General features: G+C 39.4%; 1 pseudogene; it reads right to left on the bottom strand.

Annotated features, from left to right (window-relative positions):
- Positions 1 to 18049: 18049 nt before the first annotated feature.
- On the bottom strand, positions 18050 to 20469 carry LOC102482309 (zinc finger protein 26-like; annotated as a pseudogene).
- Between the last annotated feature and the right edge of the window lie 1473 nt (positions 20470 to 21942).

The raw sequence follows: 21942 nt of genomic DNA, 5'->3' as shown, positions 1-21942 counted from the left end.
TGTCAAACCGTGGTCAACTACATGGGAGTCCAGCGACATAGCCATTATGCCATCAGTTGGTCCCCCACCATTCCTCCATCTTGAACTTCATGTTTTGGTCAAATTTAAAGTTAGAATTTTTTGCAAATGTCTTTAGTTGAGTTCCCTGAAAGGTATCTTACTTGAAAGAGATTGATTTAGGAAGTACTCCCAGGGATACTAGTAAGAACCTGGAAAAAGCAGGCCAAGCAGGAGAGGAAGCAAGTGTGTCATCTTGATCCTAGGCTAAAGTCCTCAAAGGGAAGGTTTCAGAAAGGGCCCTCAACTACACTTCAGAATTGTCCCAACTCAGGGTAGTGGAGCTGGGCTGTCATATGCAGGAGATCCACCAGCTTTAATTAACTAATAGCTGACCAGTGCCTGGGGGCAAACTGCCCCATAGCCTCAGGGCCATCCTGAAGACCTGCTGGTCATTGAAAGGCAGGGAGAGAGAACTCCCATTTTTTTTCCTCTGAGGTCTTTCTTCCCTAATGCATCCAATGTTCATAAACAATGCAAACTTCTTGACAAAAATGTCCTTGTTCAGTTTTGCATTCTAAAACCCAGAAGGCACCAAATAAGTGTGTATTGAATGAGTGAATAAATAGATCCCAATGTAAGATCATCAGCCCAGGGAACCAGCAGTTAGCATAATAGCTATGTCGGTGGACTCTCACACAGTCGACTGCGGTTCGCGTCCCGGACCCGGTGGCTTAAAACTCACGCCAGGCACGTGTGCGTGCGTGCCCAAGATCCCAAGAGGAGAATGGAGGAGAAGGGATTGCAGCGTGGCCATCCCCCCTGGGGGGTGATTTCTCGCTTTCTGTCTCTCTGTCTCTCTCTGTCTGTCTGGCAAGCACACGCGCCCTATAGCTAAAACTTCCCCCCCACCCCAAAAAAAGATCATCAGCCCAGTAACTTTTTTAAAAAAGATTTTAATTTTTTAAAATAATTATTTTTATTATTTTAACTTACTTTATTTATTCAAAGAAGACCAGAGAGAGACAGTGAGAGTGAGAAAGAGAGAGAATAAGAAAGCAAGCTGCCAGGTTCAGGACTCAAACCATGATCTGCCATGTAGGAGTCCAGCACCCTTAACCACCACACCACCTGCCAGCCCCCAGCCCAGTGACATTTAATTCTCTTCCAAAATGTTTTGGGCTTGTTGAGGAGATAAAGTCTTAAACTTCTCTGCCAGTATATTCTAATGCAATTAGATGTGTCTCTATTTGCAAAAAAAATTAGTCTTACTTCAGAAGCCACACAGTTTCATATACATGGGGAGTGAATTCTCCAGTGACTTAAAACAAGATATCACTATATTCCCAGTGAACCAGCATGTTACAAAGCATTAAATATCTTCCCTTTGTGGGAAGAGAAGGTACACACAGGACTCTTAATTGTTAAAAATCTTCCTTGTGTTTCCCACTGAGGACAAAAACTGTATTCTCTTTGCAGTGGGCACAACCCCGTAATGACATTCTTTCCTATTTGGATATGACAGATACCCTCTCAGGAAATAAACTCATTTCTGCACGCTGTACTCGAGACTTGGAGAAGTAAACTACAATTTATCTCCTCTAAATCGTACTCCCTGTTTCAGAGCAGGAGGCAGATAACCTCGGTGTGAACTTTGCCTATGGATGTTTATCCACAGCCTCCAAGTAATATGGATTTATTCTGGTAATATACAGACCATTTTGCAGATAATGTCGAGAGCAAACATTTTATTACTGATTTCTTGTAAATTACACATGGCTGTGTTTTAATGGATTTTCCATCCAAAACTCAGACTCACAACATGAGTAGTTATACAGATTTTTATTATGATCTTGAATATTGACTTTTAATTATGCACTGGTTAACAAAACAAATAAGGCTATCACGTCTGTCAAGGGAACGTTAAGGTTGGAGTCTCTCCTGACATCCCTCCTACCTTCCTGTCCCAATACTACTTGCATTAACATCACCCATGCTATGTATAAAAATTAAAAATCTTCCATTCCTTTAAGGACCGTGGAGCAGTTTTTAATTATGTTTATCACAAAGGATACAAAGCTTACAGTAATGATGGTTGAAGGGCACTTGAACAACCATATTTAAGGATAAGTGCTGTTCAAAGGAGCATACAAGGCATGCTTATTTCCATCTTAGTAGAAGGCAGACTGGATAAGAATACATTTAAGGGGCCGGCAAGTGGCATGGTGGTTAGAGGTGCTGGACTCCCACATGGCCGACCACGGTTCAAGTCTTGGACCTGGTGGCTTGCTTTCTCTCTTCCTCTCTCTCTCTCTCTGTATTTCTCTGATCAAGCTGGAAAATAATAATGACAATAATAATAAATAAAGTTAAAATAATTCTAAAAAAATACATTTAAATTGAAGCCTAAAGAAGGTAGACAATTGAATGAACTTCCTAACCACAAGCATATCAGGGGAAATAAATCATTTTAAAAAACCCAAGAACTCCACTCCACTCTTTCTGATAACATTTCAGACCTTAACAGGGCCGTGGAGAAGGCTCAACATTTGACAGCAACGGCCCAAAAGTCCTGCAGATTGGAGGTCAGCGTCCAGAAAGGGTGACCCCTTCACCACTTCCAGCCCAAGACTCAGTGGGTTCATCCTTGGAGATAACAAAAGGAGGCGAGAAACTTCTTTCTGACCTGTATATTTTTAGATTCTGTGTCTAAGTATGAAGAGGGTTAAAGCCTTTTGAATTTCTTTCCTAGCCATTCAGGCAAGAAAATAGGTCAAGAACTCAGTAAGACCAAGGAGATCAGTGATTTATTTCTATGTAGCAGTTAGTATTCTTTTTAACCCTTTCTCCCAAGAATCTCCTAAATAATGTGAAGAAATGCTAATGATGAAGACAAATACAGGATATTGATTTTTTTTTCAACTGCCAAGGGCATGTGTGCCCACCAGAAAGAGAAAGCACTTCCCAGTGGGGCATGTTCATACTGCAGTCATTTTTCCTCCATTTCTCTAGCACATCAGGATTTGGGACACTCACACACATGCCATTGTCATGGATTTCAAGCCACTGGGGCTGGGAATTGAAGTGGTTGGCCATGCAGGATCCGGCTCCTAATGCATAACACTTAACCACTGTACTATGGAGCGAGCCTATATTAGTTGTTTACTAAATCTTAGTAGGAGATATGAATGAGCAAATAATCCAGTGAATCTTTGACAATGACATAGTTGGGAATCACATCAGATTAATGTATTTTCTTTAGAGTAATAGAACATTTGAGCTGGAAAGGATCTCAGAAATCGAATCTAGCCTATTATTATTTAGTTTTTACTGGTAGAGCAACTGAATCAAATCCAATGCAGTGGTGTTGCTGTTCCATTATGCACTTTTGGAATACCAGTTCTTTCTGCAGCTTGTCTTATAAAAAAACCTAGACAGTCTTTGTTTTCCCCTGTAGCAATAAATAAATATCTTGTTCAGTTTGATCTGTGCAAAATGGAAGTTCCTCTAATGTCTTGGGCCATATTAAAATTTGCTGTCTATCCTGGTAGCACCATGCCAAGTTTGCAAGCCAGCAAACAATGAAGAGGTGATACTAATTACAACATGGCCAAGGAAAGCAGGTGGTATGTTGGTTAAGGCCCTGAACTCCTACATAGTTGACGGTGATTAAGTCCCAGACCTACTGGCTTGAAAATCATGCTGGGCATGTGTGTGTGCCAAAAAGAGTGACAGGAGAATGGAGGAGAATGAATTATCTGTGGCCATTTCCCCAGAAGGTGATTTCTCATTCTCTCATTCTCTCTCTCTCTCTCTTTCTCTCACTTATGCACATACCCTATAGCAAACACCTAAAAAAAAAAAAAAACCTACAAAAATGATCATTCTGTCCTTTTATAAAACAGTATCTTTGGGGACCATCAGTTAGCGTAATGGCTTTGTTGCTGGACTCCCATGTAGCCGACCGTGGTTTGAGTCCTGGACCCATTGGCTTAAACTCACGCCAGGCGCGTGTGCGTGCGTGCCCAAGATCCCAGGAGGAGAATGGAGGAGAAGGGATTGCGGCGTGGCCATCCCCCTGGGGGGTGATTTCTCACTTTCTGTCTCTCTGTCTCTCTCTGTCTGGCAAGCACACGCGCCCTATAGCGAAAACCTCTCCAAAAAAAACAAAACCCCAAAACAGTATCTTGGGGCTGTTGGGTGGTGTGGTAGTTAAGGCACTGGACTCCCACATGACTGACTATGGTTTGAGTCCCAGACCTGGTGGCTTGCTTTCTAACTTTCCCTCTCTCTCTCTCTGGTGAAATTAAAAATAATAATAAATAAATAAACAGGGACCAGCAGATGACATAATGGTTATGTGACTGGACTTCCATGTAGTTGACCATGGTTCAAGTTTCAGACTTGGTGACACTGGGTGTGTGTGCACATGTGCCCATGATTGCTTCCATTCTCGAGGAGAATGGAGGAGAAAGGATTATGGGGTGGCCATCACCCTGGGGGGCTGATTTCTTGCTTTCTGTCTTTCTTTCTCTCTGTCTCTCAGACATGCACATGTGCCATATAGTAAAAAAATCTTTTTCTCAAAATAATAATCATAAATAAAAAAATCTTAAAAAATAAAACAATATCTTTATAGACCTCCGTGAAGAACCAGGAAAGTTGTTACCAGAATATATCAACCATGTAGAGTCAGATTTCCTTTGTATTTTATCAATTGACTGTCTTTACTAGTTGGTGAAAATGGAATTGAATACTGACCACATAGAGAAAAAAATGGGAATTCCATAGAAAATGGTCACTTTGAATGGAGGGCATATGTGTTTTGAGTGGAGACTGTATTTATTTTGAAAGTAAACATAAAAATGCGGCATTTTTCTAATATGAAGAACTTTAAAGTTGTCTCAATACTTTTGGAGGAGAAAAGAAAACACCTTCCTGGTAGAATTTCACTCTGGCTATTTGTCAGGATCTCTTTCTACCCTGGTAATGGAATCAACTCTCAGTAAGAGAAAAACACTATACACACACACTGCAACTTGAGGAAGGTATGTGCATTTCAGAGCCCCAAGGAATCATGTGTTGTTAAACAAAATATAAAATGTACAATAAACTTTAGGTATAAAGGACTTTGTTGGCTATAAAATTTTATTTTACTACTGTCCTCCAATGGCTAAACACATTCAAGATCAGTAAGATATTAAAATATTCGAGATGACAGAACATGAAGCCTAATTCTAGAAATATAGCAGTGAGCACAATGACAAGGAACAGGTGCAGAATGCCTTATTGTCACCTGCAAAAAGCCTGTCATTTTGGTATATCCTTTAATTAAAAAGGATAGTGAAGATAGAATAAGCATACTTAGCTGATCATTCCCATTATTCTCCACACATAGACACTAGATAAAACGAAGAGTGACAACTTTGTGTCAGAATCTCCTTGTTACACTAAGGGTGATGCAGACACTTATATCGCCCTTAAACACACAGTCAGGATGTTGGAGAATTTTCCTGAGGGCCAAATTATTGTTGTGATAAATTTGGGAACTCAGAAAAATACACACTGTTTAGATTTTTCTAAATGTACAGGGAGATAAGGAATTTTATTTTATAATATAAAAACCTCTTGCATATGCCTAAGAAAAGACTTCATTATTGAAATAAATCTCCCTGTGGAAAATAATAGTTGCCAGAGGAGCCGATCCCTACTAATCAGACTTAAGGTTGATTTGGACATTATAAAATTATATTCCCTTAAGGTAGAAATTACTAAATGAAAAAGGCAAAATCCTAAAAGTGAGAAGATGATGGTGTTTTATATTGAACCACTTGCAAAATATAATTGGAAAAAATTCTGGATAGTCTGCCAGACTTAAATGCATGATCAGAGTGTCATTATCGAAATAACAAGATTCGTTGCTTTTAGAGTATTGTTGTTACATTTGGACTTGTTTTTCAGGTCCTAGATTCCTGGTATCTACTTTTGGTTTATTGCGGCTTGTGTTGCTTGTTGTTGCTGTGTCTGTCGATGTATGTGTGTGTATGTTGTGAGGTCTCATATTGTATTCTTAGTTTCTAGTACAGAGCATGGCACATAGTAGGATCTCAATCAATTTATCTTCAAGGAAGATATTTTAGAACATTAAATTTTGTTCCCTATTTATAGAAAAAATAAGAATAGTAGAAAAAAAGAAAAGTAATTTCAGCCATAACTCCTTTTTAAGATTTTTTTTAGACGTAAGGCATTTGTACTTACTGGAGAAAGACACAGAGAGAGAGAAAATGAGAAATCACCCCTTGGGAGGGTTGGCCATGCCACAACCCCTTTTTCTCCATTCTCCTCTCAGGATTTTGGGCACACATGCACATGTCTGGCATGATTTTCAAGCTGTTGGGTCTGGGACCTAAACTATAGTCAGACGTGTAGGAATCCAGCACCTTAACTACCATCCCATCTTTTGAGCCCTTTGGCCCATAATCTTTCCATCCACAATAATTGGTGTTAATAATTTGGTGTAATTTCAATCATCTAATTTATGTATTTATATATCTACATGTACCCACACAAGTAAATGTCCAAACATGGACACATCACTCACATGGATATGTAGATACATGTCAGATGCAACTGGTATGAAACCAAATATTTAATTATGTATTTTTTTCTTTTTTTAAAAAAATATTTATTTTATTGGGAACCAGCAGTTAGCGTAATGGCTATGTCGCTGGACTCCCACATAGTCGACTGCGGTTCACGTCCTGGACCCAGTGGCTTAAAACTCACGCCAGGCGTGTGTGCGTGTGTGCCCAAGATCCTGAGAGGAGAATGGAGGAGAAGGGATTACAACGTGGCCTTCCCCCCCTGGGGGATGATTTCTCACTTTCTGTCTCTATGTCTCTGTCTGTCTGGCAAGCACACACGCCCTATAGTGAAAATCTCTCCTCCCCCCCAAAAAATTATTTTATTTAACTTTATTTAATCTTTCATTTTTTAATTTGACCAGAGAGAGCAAAAGAAAGAGAGAGAGAGAGAGAGAGAGAGAGAAGGCAATCAGCCAGGTTCTGGACTCGAACTGCGGTCAGTCAGATGGGAGTCCAGTGCCCTTACCCACCACACCACCTGCTGACCCTGTATTTTTTTTCTTTTTTAAAAAGAATTATTTATTGATTTTTAGTTTTATTTGTTACTATTATTATTTATTTTTAACTTGACTAGAGAGAGAAAGTGAAAAAATGAGAAAGCAAGTCTTCAGGTCTAGGATTTGAACTGTGGTTGGCCATGTGGGAGTCTAGCACCTTAACCATCATACTACCTGCCAGCTCCTTATGTATTCTTTTTTCAATTTAACTTTAGTTAACTGGAAAATATACCATCAAATGGAAAGTTGTTTATAAAGTTTACAATGCCCCTTCACTAAAACCCTATAAAATCATGAGCACTACAAACTACGGTTGAAGAGAGCATCTTTACTCTCTAATAAGGACATTGATTGAACACTTACTAAATGTCAGGAACTCTGCAAGGAACTTACTCATGGTGTCTTGCCATAATCCTCCCAGCATTTTGAAGTAGGTGATATTAGGGTCTTTTTAAGAACTAAAGTGTGAGGAAATTACATAAGTTCACATATGGAAGATGATTGAGCTGGATTGTGAATCTGTCTATCAAACCCAGAAGGCAAGCTCCAGACCTCTGGGCATATTGCTACCTTCCATGGCTGTGGGACACATCACTGATTCTTTCACTCTGTGATCACTTGGTCCTGTTTGTCCTCTTTCTAAGATATCTCCTATTCTCTCTTCTCCCATTAAAGCCTAACTGATTGGTTCTCAACCAGAGGTGGTTTGCACTCTTGGGGACATTTGGGAATGCCTAGAGACATCATCATCATAATATGAAGGTAGGTGCTACTAATATCTATTGGGTAGAGGCCAGGGATGATGCCACGTCTTCCACAATGAACAAGGCAGCCCCCACAGACAAAGAATTATGTAGCTCAAATGTTAGTGGCACAAAGGTCAAGAAAGCCTGCCTTAGCTTTTTTCCCCAATCTCTCTTGTCCAAACATAAACAGCCTCCTACTTAGCTTGCCTATCTTTACATTCATCCGCATGCCCACAGCCTCTGTGATAGTCACCTCTGTAAATACTGATAAAATCAGCCACACTCTTGTTCTGTTTGGTCCTCTATATCTTTGGAAGCCTGCCCAGATTCAAATCCTGATTCAAAAAGTTCTAGACTAGGTCTTTGAACCAGTGAGTTAAGTTCTCCCCACCTCAACTTCATTGCTTTTAAAATAAAGGACTAATTCCAACACTAATCTCAACAAAGTTCTTGTGAGGATTTTACACTTAGTGGCAAACACGTGTTAAGTCTTCAATATACGTTACCTATCGTTAAGAAAAAACAAAACAAGGGACCAGCAGTTGGCATAATGGCTGTGTCGCTGGACTCCCATGTAGTCGACCCTGTGGCTTAAACTCGTACTGGGTTCATGTGCATGCGTGCCCAAGAGCGTGAGTGGAGAATGAAGGAGAAAGGATTATGACATGGCCATCCCCCCGGGGGGTGATTTCTTGCTTTCTGTCTCTGTCTCTCTCTGTCTTTCTGGCAAGCGAACATGCCCTATAGAAAAATGAGAAATAGTGATTGACTGTTTAAAAAATAATAATAATTAGAATAACAATAATAATGATTGGGAAAAACATTGAAAAGATATTGAATGATGAAGTGGGGAGATTAATGTCTCTGTATTGACTGATATGCATGGTATTCCCTTCTGAAAAAGCAATGTAATACACTGTAAAGTTATATGTAATCCAATGTAATATAAAGAAGATTATGATGATAATAAAAATAAATAATTTTTTTAAAAAAGAAAAAAAACAACACACATAATGGCTGTGTCGCTGGACTCCCATGTAGTCGACCCTGTGGCTTAAACTCGTACTGGGTTCATGTGCATGCGTGCCCAAGAGCGTGAGTGGAGAATGAAGGAGAAAGGATTATGACATGGCCATCCCCCCGGGGGGTGATTTCTTGCTTTCTGTCTCTGTCTCTCTCTGTCTTTCTGGCAAGCGAACATGCCCTATAGAAAAATGAGAAATAGTGATTGACTGTTTAAAAAATAATAATAATTAGAATAACAATAATAATGATTGGGAAAAACATTGAAAAGATATTGAATGATGAAGTGGGGAGATTAATGTCTCTGTATTGACTGATATGCATGGTATTCCCTTCTGAAAAAGCAATGTAATACACTGTAAAGTTATATGTAATCCAATGTAATATAAAGAAGATTATGATGATAATAAAAATAAATAATTTTTTTAAAAAAGAAAAAAAACAACACACACACAGAGTCTTTAAGGCGTTCTCTGTCTGCATGAGCCCAGTGGCTCAAAGTGACCTTCATCCTGTGGGCTCACTGAACAATTCTCTTCTGGGCTATTGCCCTAGATATTCTGTGCCCAGTCCTGCAGGACTACTTGCACTCCATGGATTAACAGAGACTTGAGTGTCCTATGTCTTTGTTCATGCTTCCCTCTAGGTGTGGGAAGTCCATCTCCAGCTTTTCTACTTGGAAACATCTGCCTTTTTCAGGGGTTAGGTCAAATGGTACCTCTTTTGTTTAACCTTATCTAATAGCTAGTCAGATTGGCTTACTACTTCCCCTACACTGTCATAACATTTCGGTTATATCCATCCACCCACCCACCATCCCATCCACACATTCATCTATCCACACACCCACCATCTACCCACCCATTCACCCATCTATCCACCAATCCATCCACCCACCCATCCTTTCATCCACCCATCATTCATCCACTCTCCCACCCATCCACCCATCATTCATCCACCCATCATTCATCTACCCACTCATCATTCATCCACCCACCCACCATTCATCCACCCACTCACTCATCATCCATCCACCCACCCATCATCCCTCCACCCACCCATCATTCACCCACCTACCCATCATTCATCCACCCACCCATCCACCCATCGATCATAATACATAGGAAGTAAGAGCATAAGCCCTGGAACTAGATTTTCTTAGTTAAAACAACAAATTCTAATATCAAATTTATATAACATTAAACAAGTTACTTGAATCAATTCAGACTTAATTTCCTTGCCTCTAAAATAAGTATGTTGGTCCTGTACTCCAGTGGTTAAAGAAGCTAGATCCCATGTGGCTAACCCCAGTTTTAATTCTGACCTTGCAGTTTAAAAAACATGCGAGGTACATGTGCATGTGTGCCTGAAATCTTGACAGGATGGAGAAATGGAGGAGAAGGGATTGTAGCATGACTATGCCCCATTATGAGGGGTGCTTTCTTCCCAGCCCCTTCTGTCTGTCTCTGGTGAGTATACGGGCCTTCTAGCAATTAAAAATATAAAATGAGCATAATAACATTACAAAATCAATAAAGTAATTGTGAAGTTTGAATGTATAAAGATTTAACACATTGCTCGCTATGTGTAAACCATAAATAAATATTAGCTCTGGGACCAGCCAATGGCATGGTAGTTAAAGTGATAGAATCCTGGGGCTGGCAGGTGGCATGGTGGCTAAGAATGCTGGACTCCCACATAGCTGACAACAGTTTGAGTCCTAAACCCGGTGGCTTGCTTTCTAACTTTCCCTCTCTCTCTCTCTCTCTCTCTCTCTCTCTCTCACTCTGTCCCTATGTGGTCAAATTAAAAAATAAAAATAAATAAAGTTAAATAAAAATAATTCTTAAAAAAAAAATGTGACCGAATCCCACACGATTGACTATGTAGTCTGAGTCCTTGACCCAGCAGCTTGAAAAACTTAACCAGGTATGTGTGCATGCTCAAAATACTGAAAGAAGGGAGAGACAGAGAAGGGATTATGGTGTGACCATTTTCTATGGGGGATGCTTTCTCACTTTCCCTGTCTCTCTCTTACTCTCTCTGAGATGAGCACATGCATCCTTGGGCAAAATTGAAAAAAATAATGTTAGCTTTTACCTAACCTGCATGTGTTGAGGGCCTAGTCTGTGACAAGCTCTCTTTCGTTATCCTTGCATTATAATGTGTTGTATATGTGCCCAACTCCCTCATTAGGTGACAAGCTTGCTGGGAAAAGGGCCTTTCACATATTTATTTATTATTTATTTTTTTCTCCTCTTCACAGCAGCACTTGAGATTGAGACAAAATATAGGTGACAAAATTATCATTTCTTTCAACCTTTGGCTTGCGTTTTATAAAGTCCCTGATGACCATTATTTCTCTCCTAAGACGCTGTGCATCTCCTGATGTGAGAGTGATGGCCAGTCAAAAAGAGTTTCTCATTCTCTTGAATGGTTAGCCTTCTTCCCCCAATTTCCAACCCACCTTTTAAGTTGCCTCTCTGGGCATTACATAATCAAAAGAAATCTCTTTGTGATTATAATAATGGCCTTCAGCCTTCTCTATTACTCTGGAATTTGAGAGATGATGTCAGTGACATATTTGTGTAGGAAGAACTCGGTGACTGCTTAATTTTCCACGTGGACTTTGAATGCTTTATATTTTGTTAAAATCTAGATCACATTCTTCTCACTAAGCAAGTGGTCCAATCTGATTAATATAATAGTTCTCCTCTGTTGCCAAACATTGCCCTAGGCAAGGTATTACTTAAGGAACCACCCCTTCCCCCTAACACACACACACACACACAAATGTGCAATCATTATTGAGCTAAATAGCACTTAGAAATGTATTTTTATTGTGAAAAATGGCCAAATAAGAGTAGCTGACTGTTTGTAGCCCTGTAATGTAAGTCAGATAAATTGGTGCCCAGAAGTCTGACATTTCAAAAGCTCAAGAATATGTTACATTTTTTTCTGATATGCCACTTTTGTAATTCTACTAGCTGTTTTCCTTTAGCAAGAAGTAATTCTTTTGTGCCCAGGCAGTTCAATTAGAGCATTGTGAAAGTTGTCAGAATGACTTCAACATAAGTGCCCCTGAGCAATAGGTATAATTTTGGAAGGGAACAAGTTCTGCTGCTTTTACCACCCTGCTGTGGACAATGGTGTTAACTAACTTGGAAAAATAATATACCATCAGTACCTTCTCAACTCAGTTAACTTGCCTACAGAATTAGAGATATGCCTCTCACCTCAGAGTGGTTTCTCAACAGTCTTGCGCTTTTTAGCAATGTCACCCTCATTTTCCTCTCAGCACTTGGTCTTTTTTTTTTTTTTTTTCATTCAAGGGCATATTCTTTTTTTTTTTTTTTCAGCACGTGGTCTTTAGGTGACTCTACCTCTGTAGTGGTTTAGAGCAGATCCACAAATTATTTTTCTCTGGGGTAGGAACTGGCCTTAGTGATTTATTCTAATGAATAGAATGCAGCACAACTGACACTATCAGACATTTGAGAGTGGGTCAGCAAACTTTTTCTGTAAAGGATCAGATAGTAAATATTTTCAGGTTATTCTCACATGGTCTATGTTTTAGTTTAGATGTATCCTCAAAATTCTTGTGTGGGGAACCAGCAGTTAGCGTAATGGCTATGTCGCTGGACTCCCACGTAGTCGACCGAGGTTCATGTCCTGGTCCCGGTGGCTTAAAACTCACGCCGGGCGCGTGTGCGTGTGTGCCCAAGATCCCGAGAGGAGAATGGAGGAGAAGGGATTGCGGCGTGACCATCCCCCCTGGGGGGTGATTTCTTGCTTTCTGTCTCTATGTCTCTCTCTGTCTGGCGAGCGCACACGCCCTACAGTGAAAATCTCTCCAAAAAAAAAAATTCTTGTGTGGAACTTGGTTATATCATGAAGGTGTTAAGTAAAAACTTAATCTCTGGGCAAAGCCTGTGTGTATGAAAATGTCATGAGGGCAGGGTTCCTATGATTGAGTTCTGGAATGTTTATAAGAGGGAAAAGGAGACCAGAGGAGGCAAAAACTTATGGATAACCTATTCTGTACAAGATTTTGCCCTCCATCATTTTGATGCCTTTGGGCTTTCCACATGGTCAGAATCATGAGTCAAATAAATCTCTAGTCTCTTAAGTCCATTCAATCTCAATTTTTCTGTAGACAGTGCCATAATAGACTAAGACACTCTCCATTGCAACTGTGCAACTTTGTCATTGTAGAATGTTGCAGACAGATGATGCACAAATGAGCTTGGCTGTGTTTCAATGAAGCTTTATTTATAACATTAGATTGGGGAGGCAGACCCATGAGCTAGACAATAAAAGGTAATATAGTCTTGGGTCAGCCAGTCGAGTGATGGTTATGGTGTCTGAATTCCATATAGCCCACTGAGCTGTTCAAGTCTCAGACCCTGTGGCTTGAAAAACACACTGGGTGCATACGCATACAAACCCCAAATCCCAGAAGAGGGAGAAAGGGAAAAGAAGAAATTGCAGTGTGCCTATTTCCCTTTCTCTCTCTCTCTCTTTTTCTCCATTTGTCTCTCTCTGGTGAAAGCATATGCCCTCTGGCTAATTTTTTAAAATGTTGATGACACCTCTGTCTGGTTTTGTCTTTTAACCACCATGTCTTATCACTTGAAACTACTTTGCTGGAGAGGCCATGAGGAAAGACCAGATAGAGATAGAAGGAGATGCCCAAGGAGCCCCAGCTGTTCAAATCATTCCTAAGATATGTGACAGAGAAGCTTTTAAGGTGGGTCCAGTTTAGTCACCATTTGAGTGTAGCTGCATTGAGACACCTGTGAGCCCAGTTCAGCTGAGTGCAATCAATCTTCAGAACTGACACTGATAATGAAAATATGATGATGATGATGATGTAATGGTTCTGGAAGAACACATGACCTAGACCTCACCTATCAGTGTATTTTGGTGCCTTGCCAAATACTACTTTGTACAGGAAAGGATATGTGTGTCAGTTTGATTCAATGAGACTCGATTCCTTGATCTTGAGGAAGACTAGAAGAATCTTTTGGCTGTGTTTTTAATTGGATACCACGTAAGCCTGAGGCTGCTAATAGATATTTTGACAAAATACAGGAAGAGTCTGTCCAAGATAATAACCAGTGAAGAAGAAAGCAGGGCAGATAAGCAGAGAGAAAGATTACTGAAGGAATCTTATGGATGTCAGTATTGAGCTGTTCCTGAGGACTAACCCCATATATTTCAGTTATAAAAGACAACTTGTTTAAACTTTTTATTGTATTGGGTTGTCAGAAAAGCCCTGACATATTTTTCTATGCAAAAATGCATCATGACTTTTCTGATGACCCAATAGTATTACATATGGGCACTTCAAAAAGTTCATTAAAAATTAATTTAAAGTATGAGTTTATTTTGATGCCAAAATAATTTGAAATCTATGCATAGTTTTTATTTTATTATTTTTTTTAATAATACATCTTTCCAGCATGGACTTTCTGTTCTTTTTAAAAGAATTTGTCAGAGGTCATATATGCTCTCCAGAGAGAGACAGAGGAGAAAGGAAGAAAATACCCCCAATGAAGCATTATCATGCCACTATCTCTTCTCTTCTATTTTTCCATCCTATAGGGCTTTTTTTTTTTTAACAGAGAGATTGCTGCCATAGAGTGCATACATATGGCTGAGAGACAGAGACAGAGAGTGAAAAATCATCCCCCAGGAAGGCTGGTCATACCACAGACCCTCTCCCTCATGGGATTTTGGACATACATGCACATGTATCCATGTGAGTTTAAGTTGCCAGGCCTGGGACTTGAACCGTAGTTGACAAGTAGGAGTCCAGCAATGTAACAATTATGCCATCTGCTGGTCCAATCATATAGGGGTTTGGGGCAAGCACAGATACATGCCTGGCATGTTTTTAAAGCTGCCAGCACTGGGATTTAAACTATTTGGCCAGTCATGAGTAATACATCTCCCTTAACCAACAGGCCATGGAAGCAGTGCCACGAACTTCTTGAAGACTTCATACATATTCAATAAATAATAAGTGTACAGCTTTATGGAATGTAAAATATTAAACACATCCATGTAGTTAGCACCCAAATAACAAAACCAAAGTTTATGGTTCCCTCAACCAACAGTATCTTGCCTCTTCAGTAATTCTCCAAACACAGGCACTGTCTAAAAAATATATACATATTTTTTTGAGAGGTTTTCACTCTAGGGCGCGTGCACTCGCCAGACAGAGACGTGGAGACAGAAAGCGAGAAATCACCCCCCAGAGGGGATGGTCACGCTGCAATCCCTTCTCCTCCATTCTCCTCTCGGGATCTTGGGCACGCATGCACACGCACCCGGCGTGAGATTTAAGCTACCAGGTCCGGGACGCGAACCGCGGTTGACTACGTGGGAGTCCAGCGACATAGCCATTACACTAACTGCTGGTTCCCTAAAAAATATTTTTTAAAGAGGTTTTTGCCTTAAATTATGTGGACTCACCGGAGACACACACACACACACACACACACACACACAGACAGTGAGAGGCAAAGTGAGATATCACCCCCCAGGGGGGATGGCCATGCCACATCTTGTTTCTTTCTGATATCTTGAGAATGCACTCACATGTGCTCAGTGCAATTTTCAAGCCATGAATATGGGATTTGAACTGTGGTTGGCCATGTAGGAGTACATTGTTGTAACCCCTATACTGTCTGCTGGCCCATGTACTATCTTAAATTTTGACAGCATATACAGTGGATCTTCTAAGAGTTCATGGGAAATGTGTATTATGAGAAAACTATGCATTTATTTTATTTTTTTTGTACCAGAACTAACTCATACTTTAATTCTGTTTTTCAAAAATGTTTTGAAGTCCCTTCCTATTAACTTTTCCTCTTCTTATACTTTATATGCATGTAATTGTACAGTAGGTACTTTTTACTTATTTTTATTTTTTAGAAGTTTTTGCTATAGAGTGTGTGCACTCCCCAGAAAGACAGAGAGAGACAGAGATAGAAAGCGAGAAATCACCCTCCAGGGGGGATGGCCATGCTGCGATACCTTCTCCTCCATCCTCCTCTCGGGATCCTGGGCATGCATGCACATGTGCCTGGCATGAGTTTAAGCCACCAGGTCTGGAGTTGAACTGCAGTGTACTATATGGAAGTCCAGCAACATAGCCATTATGCCATCTGCTATCCCCCAGTAGGTACTCTTCTATGTCTGATTTTTTTTCAACTAGCATTTTGCCTATCAGATATCTCCATGTTGTGTGTAAATTTAGAATCTTTATTTTTTTTGAATGATTTTTTATTATATGTCTATTAACATAATTTATTTTTCCATTCCATTCTTGATGGGTGTTTTCAGTTTTCTGCCTATCCTGATTAGTGCTGCTGTGAACATTCTTGAACTTAATCTTTTGGAAGACTTATACATACATGTATTCCTATTGGATATAAATCTGAGAGTGAAACTCCTGGGCCACAGGAAATGCATATATTGGGCTTGATTAGATATTGCCAAACAGTTTTCCTTAGTGAATATTCCCCTAACAATTTATAAGAGTTCCAATTATTCCACTTTCTCATCAGTGCTGTTTTCCATCTTATCATTTTAATTATTCTGGTAAGGGTGGCATAATATCACATTATGGCTTTATTTTATATTTTCTAGATGACACCTGAATACCTTTCATTTATGTTTATAGACCATTTCAATATCTACTGTTGTGAAGTGTCCAAGTATTTTAGCTTTTTGTTCCCATTATGCTACTTCTCTTTTCCTCATAGACTTAATTTTTTTTAATTGGCACATCCTAATTGTATGTTATTTATGGAATCCTGTGTGATTTTCCATACCTCAATCATTGATCATTTCTTTGTGGTAAAAATGTTCAAAAATCTTCTCTTGTGGCTATTTTAAAATATAGGATCCATTTAAAAATTAATTATTTAATTTCATTTTATTTGTTATGATGAGTATTGTTTTTAAATTGACCAGAGAAAGAAAGAGAAAGTGAGAAAAAAAAGTCATCAGGTCTGGGACATGAACCATGATTGGCCATGTGGGAGTCCAGGACCTAAACATCATGCTACCTGCCAGCCCCTCCATTTTTTTGGTAAACAATCATTTAAAGCAAGCCTCCAGGTTCAGGATCCAAACCACCCTTGGCCATGTAGTAGTCTAGTTCCTTAACCACCATGCCACCTGCTGGTCCTAGGATCCAATATTGTTAAGTATAGTCACCCCACTGGGTAATAGGACACCAGAGCTCTTTCTTTCTTTCTTTCTTTCTTTCTTTCTTTCTTTCTTTCTTTTTCTTTTTCTTTTTCTTTTTCTTTTTCTTTTTCTTTTTTCTTATACTTAGCATTTAATATGATGAATCCTGGGGCATGTTATTCTACAAACTCAAATATATGTATAAAGTTACATTTAAAAAATTCTAACAGTTAAAAAATATGCTATTCAGTGTTAATTTAGGAAACCACACTAAATATCCCTTACCTTTCAGAACGTTTTTCCTTGTGGTTTTCCTGATCATTGTTATTTACATAGTAAAACAAAACAAAAAACAACTTTATACTTCACCATGAAAAAGCCTACTGTTTATAACAGAGATTTTCCTTATTTTGTAAAAATAACTTGAATCTGAGGACCAGCAGTTAGCATAATGGCTATGTCACTGGACTCCCATGTAGTAGACCGCGGTTCGCGTCCCAGATCCGGTGGCTTAAAACTCACGCTGGGTGCGTATGTGTGCGTGCCCAAGATCCCGAGAGAATGGAGGAGAAGGGATTGCGTGGCCAACCCCCTGGGGGGTGATTTCTTGCTTTCTCTCTCTCTCTGTCTGTCTGTCTGGTGAGCGCATGCACCCTATGGGAAAACAAACAAACAAACAAACAAACAAACAAAAAACCCAAACAAACAACCAACTCTCAAAAAAAAATAGCTTCAATCTGTAACATGACTTTCCATGTAACATACTCTCTATAGGAAAATGTTTTTTTGATTTGTTAAATTTGAAAGATGTCCTCAGCATGGATTCTCCAAATCTCTACAATAATGCTATTGCATCTGGTACATTACTGTTCTGCATTCCTACAGTTATTGTCTTGTCCACAAGGATCTGGATGATTTATTTCTAAAAGATTTGCACTCAATTCAAGTATATGATTGCTCTGTCTCCTCTATGACTTATTTGACATGAGTTGCATTTAGAGAGTCTCTTATTACAAATCCTGTCTATTATAGCATCTGGTCTCCTGAGCCTCAACTTCTGTAAGAAAGTATCTATCGTTCTGATTTCCAACTTCTGAGTTTTCTGATGTATGTGAAGTCCTTAATTCAAACAAAAGGATTTTTCACATTCAGAGCATTTCCATGGTTTTTCTTTTGTGTGGATTCTCTGATGCTCACTGAGAGATGACTTCTTAGTGAAGGCTTTCCCACATTCACTGCATTTGAAAGACTTTTCTCCTGAATTAATTTTCTGGTGTATCTGAAGAGAAGCCTTCCTAGGATAGGCTTTTTCGCATTCATTGTATTCATAGGGCTTCTCTGTTGAGTGAGTTCTCTGATGTATAATTAGCTGTGATTTTCCACAGAAGATTCTCTCACAGAAACTACATTTATAGGATCTCTCTCCAGTGTGTGTTCTGTGTATAATGAGATAAGACTTGCTACTGAAAGCCTCCTCACACTCACTACACCCATAGGCTTTCTTTCCTGCATGAGCTCTCAGATGTGCAATGAACTGTTCCTTCCAAACAAAGGCTTTCCCACATTCACTGCATTGGTAAGGGTTATTTCCTGTGTGGACTCACTGATATACAACAAGGTGTGTCTTCATACTGAAGGCTTTCCCACAATCATCAAATTGATAGGATTTCTCTCTGGTTTTCATTCTGATATGAATGAGGAGGTAGGAGTTACTCCTAAAGGCTTTTCCACATTCATTGCATTTGTGGTGTTTCACTCCTGTGTGAGTTCTCACGTGTACAATGAATGGTGACTTCAAACTAAAGGCTTTCCCACATTCACTACATTCATAGGGTTTTACTCCTGTATGACTTCTCTGGTGTAAAATGAGTTGTGATTTCCAGCTATAGGCTTTCTCACATTCACTGAAACCATAGGGTTTCCCTCCTGTGTGAATTTCCTGATACCTGATAATTAGCTGTGACCTGAAAGAGAAGACTCTCCCACATTGACATGAATAGGGGTTTTCTCCTTTGGAAACTCTCTGATGAACATTGAGGTTTGACTTAGTATTGAAGGCTCTTTCATATTTAGCGCATTCATAAGGTTTCTCTCCTGTATAAATTCTGAGATGCACAATGAGCTGTGATTTACAATGGAAAGCTTTACCACATGCACTGCACACAAAGTTTTCTTTTTCTATACTATAAGCACTTTCATGCTTAAGAAAGTGTGATTGCTGGGGCATGGTGGTTGAGGGCTCTGGACCCCCACATGACCCACTGCAGTTCGAGTCCCGAATCTGGCGACTTGCTTTCTCACTTCCTCCCTCCCTCCCTCTCTCTCTCTCTCGCTCTTTCTTACTCTGTCCCTTTAATTTGGTCACATTAAAATAAATAAATAAATAAAGTTAAATAAAATAATTATTTTTGAAAGAAGAAAGTATGATTCCTCAAAACCATAAAACTTTTCAGACTTCTTTCTTAAATAACTTCTGCTGGAATATGAGTTTTGTCCCAAACTTTTCCCATTTGCATTATATTTATGGAGTCTTTGTCTTGAAGAAACATGAGTTTTGTTCACATAAGTTTTTCAAATACATTCCAAGCATATCTTCTCGCAACACTTTCAAGGTCATTTTGACTTTTCTGGTACCATTCTTTCCAACCTTAACCTGCACAGCTCTGACTGGAGATTAGGACATTTGCTATCCATAGTTCTTATCCTTGCTCCAATTTGAAGATTTAATCAGGTTTGATATCATAATACCCCACTGACAACAGGTTATTATAGTATTCCAGTAGCACATCTGTGCATAGGTGTTTCCGTGTAGAATTCAGTAGCTGTCATTCTTCCCAGGTGAACTTCATAGGTATAACCTTGAATAACAATAACACCTTGAAAATGACCCAAAGTCTAGGTGTCAGATAGAGGACTGCAGCTTGTATATTACTCTAAAGTAGTGGAAATTGGGTTCTTTGACACGAAGTTGCCCGCAGCCTGGTGGCCTTGTCTGTGCTACTTCATGTGTGCTGCCAGCAGAACAACACCTGCAGGTTCCTGAGTGACAAGCCATGAGTGAAGTGGCCTCCTCACTACCTGCCAGCATGGATCAACAGCCTCAGGCTGGACATGGGAGTTGGACCCATGGTCGATGCCCTCCCACAGCCCTGACAGTAAGGACAGACCTGGCCCACTCGTGGAGTTCAACAGGCCAAGATCTGGCCTGTCCAGCACTCTGTATTGGGTTTCAGAGCTCATTCCTCTTAATGAACTATAACTTTGTACCTGGTAATCTCTTCCTTCCTGACTTACCTCTTCCTTCCCCTCCTGACTCAGGTGACTAGTTTCTTCTTTCCACTTCTTTGACATCAACATTTTTAGATTGTACTTATGAGTGAGATCATTAGATATTTGTCTTTCTGTGCCTGACTTATTTCTCTTAATATAATGATCTCCAGGTTCATCCATGTTGCTGCATATGACAGAATTTCATTCTTTTTAAGACTGAATAGTATTCCTTTGTGTATAAATACTGTATTTTCTTTCCCTCTTTATCCACTGATGATACTTAGTTGATTCAATATTTTGGCTATTGTGAATAGCAGTGAAATAAGTATGGGCATGTAGATATCTCTAAATCATGTGGTTTTCCTTTCTTTTGGATATATACACAATAATGGGATTGCTGTATCATATGGTAGTTCTGTTTTTTAATTTTTTGAGAAGCATCCATATTGTTTTCCATTATAGTTGTACTAATTTACATTCCCACCAACAATGTGTAAGAGTTCCCCTTTTTCCACATCCATGTCAACATTCACTGCTTTTTTTTTTTTTCTATAATAGCTATTCTAATTGGAGTAAGGGGATATCTGTTGGAGATGTGCTTTGCTTTTCCTTGATGATTAATGATGTTGGACATTTTTTCATATACCTTTAGGCCATTTGTGTGTTTTCTTTCGAGAAATGTCTATTCAGATGTTTTGCCCATTTTAAAATCAGATTATTTTCTTTTTTGCTATGGAGTTGTTTGAGTTTCTTCTGTTGATATATTCTAGATATTATCTCTTGTCAGATGTAGCTTGAAAATATTTTCTTTTATTCTTTATGTCTTTTTACTAGGCTGGATAGTTCCTTTGCTTTTTAGCTTAAATAATCCATTTGTATATTTTTTATTTTGTCACCTGATTAAAAAAATTATTAGAGACAAGCAGATGGTCTAATGGTTATTTGACTGGACTCCCATGTAATCGATCATGGTTTGTGTTCCAGCCCTGGCAGCTAAAAACTCATGCCAGGCATGTGTGAGAATGGAGAAGGGATTGTGGTGTGGTTATCCCCCCTGGGGAGTGATCTCTGCCTTCTGTCTCTCTGTCCCTGTCTCTCTCCAGTGAACACATGTGCCCTATAGCAAAAATCTCTCTCTCTCTCTCTCAAAAAAAAATTATTTAATTAGCTGTAGGGATGGGGGCTCACCAGAGAGAGACAGAGAAAGAAAGTGAGGGAAAGTGAGAAAGCAAGCTGCTAAGTCTGGAACTCAAACTGTGGTTGACCATATGTAGGAGTCCAGAGCCCTAACCACCATGCTGCCTGCTGGACCCTTGTCACCTGATTTTGTTATCTATTCCAAATCCATATCTTTAGGGGAATATAGGTATGCCAATACATTTTTAAATGTGTGTTGAATTGAAATTTTGTTGCTTAAAACTGCTACTTATTAGAGAATATGATTTGGCTAAAACATGCAGTTTGAACATCAAAGCAGGAAGTCCACTCACAGATCCTCCAAGGGGAAAGGTCAGACTGCTTGGCTGGATTGAATAATGGTTAAGAATTCCTTTCACTCTC

Source organism: Tupaia chinensis, unplaced genomic scaffold (genome assembly GCF_000334495.1).
Source record: "Tupaia chinensis unplaced genomic scaffold, TupChi_1.0 Scaffold000682_1, whole genome shotgun sequence".
Lineage (NCBI taxonomy): Eukaryota > Metazoa > Chordata > Mammalia > Scandentia > Tupaiidae > Tupaia > Tupaia belangeri.
The sequence above is the reverse complement of the archived record's forward strand: the minus strand, read 5'-3'. Positions and strand labels throughout refer to the sequence as shown.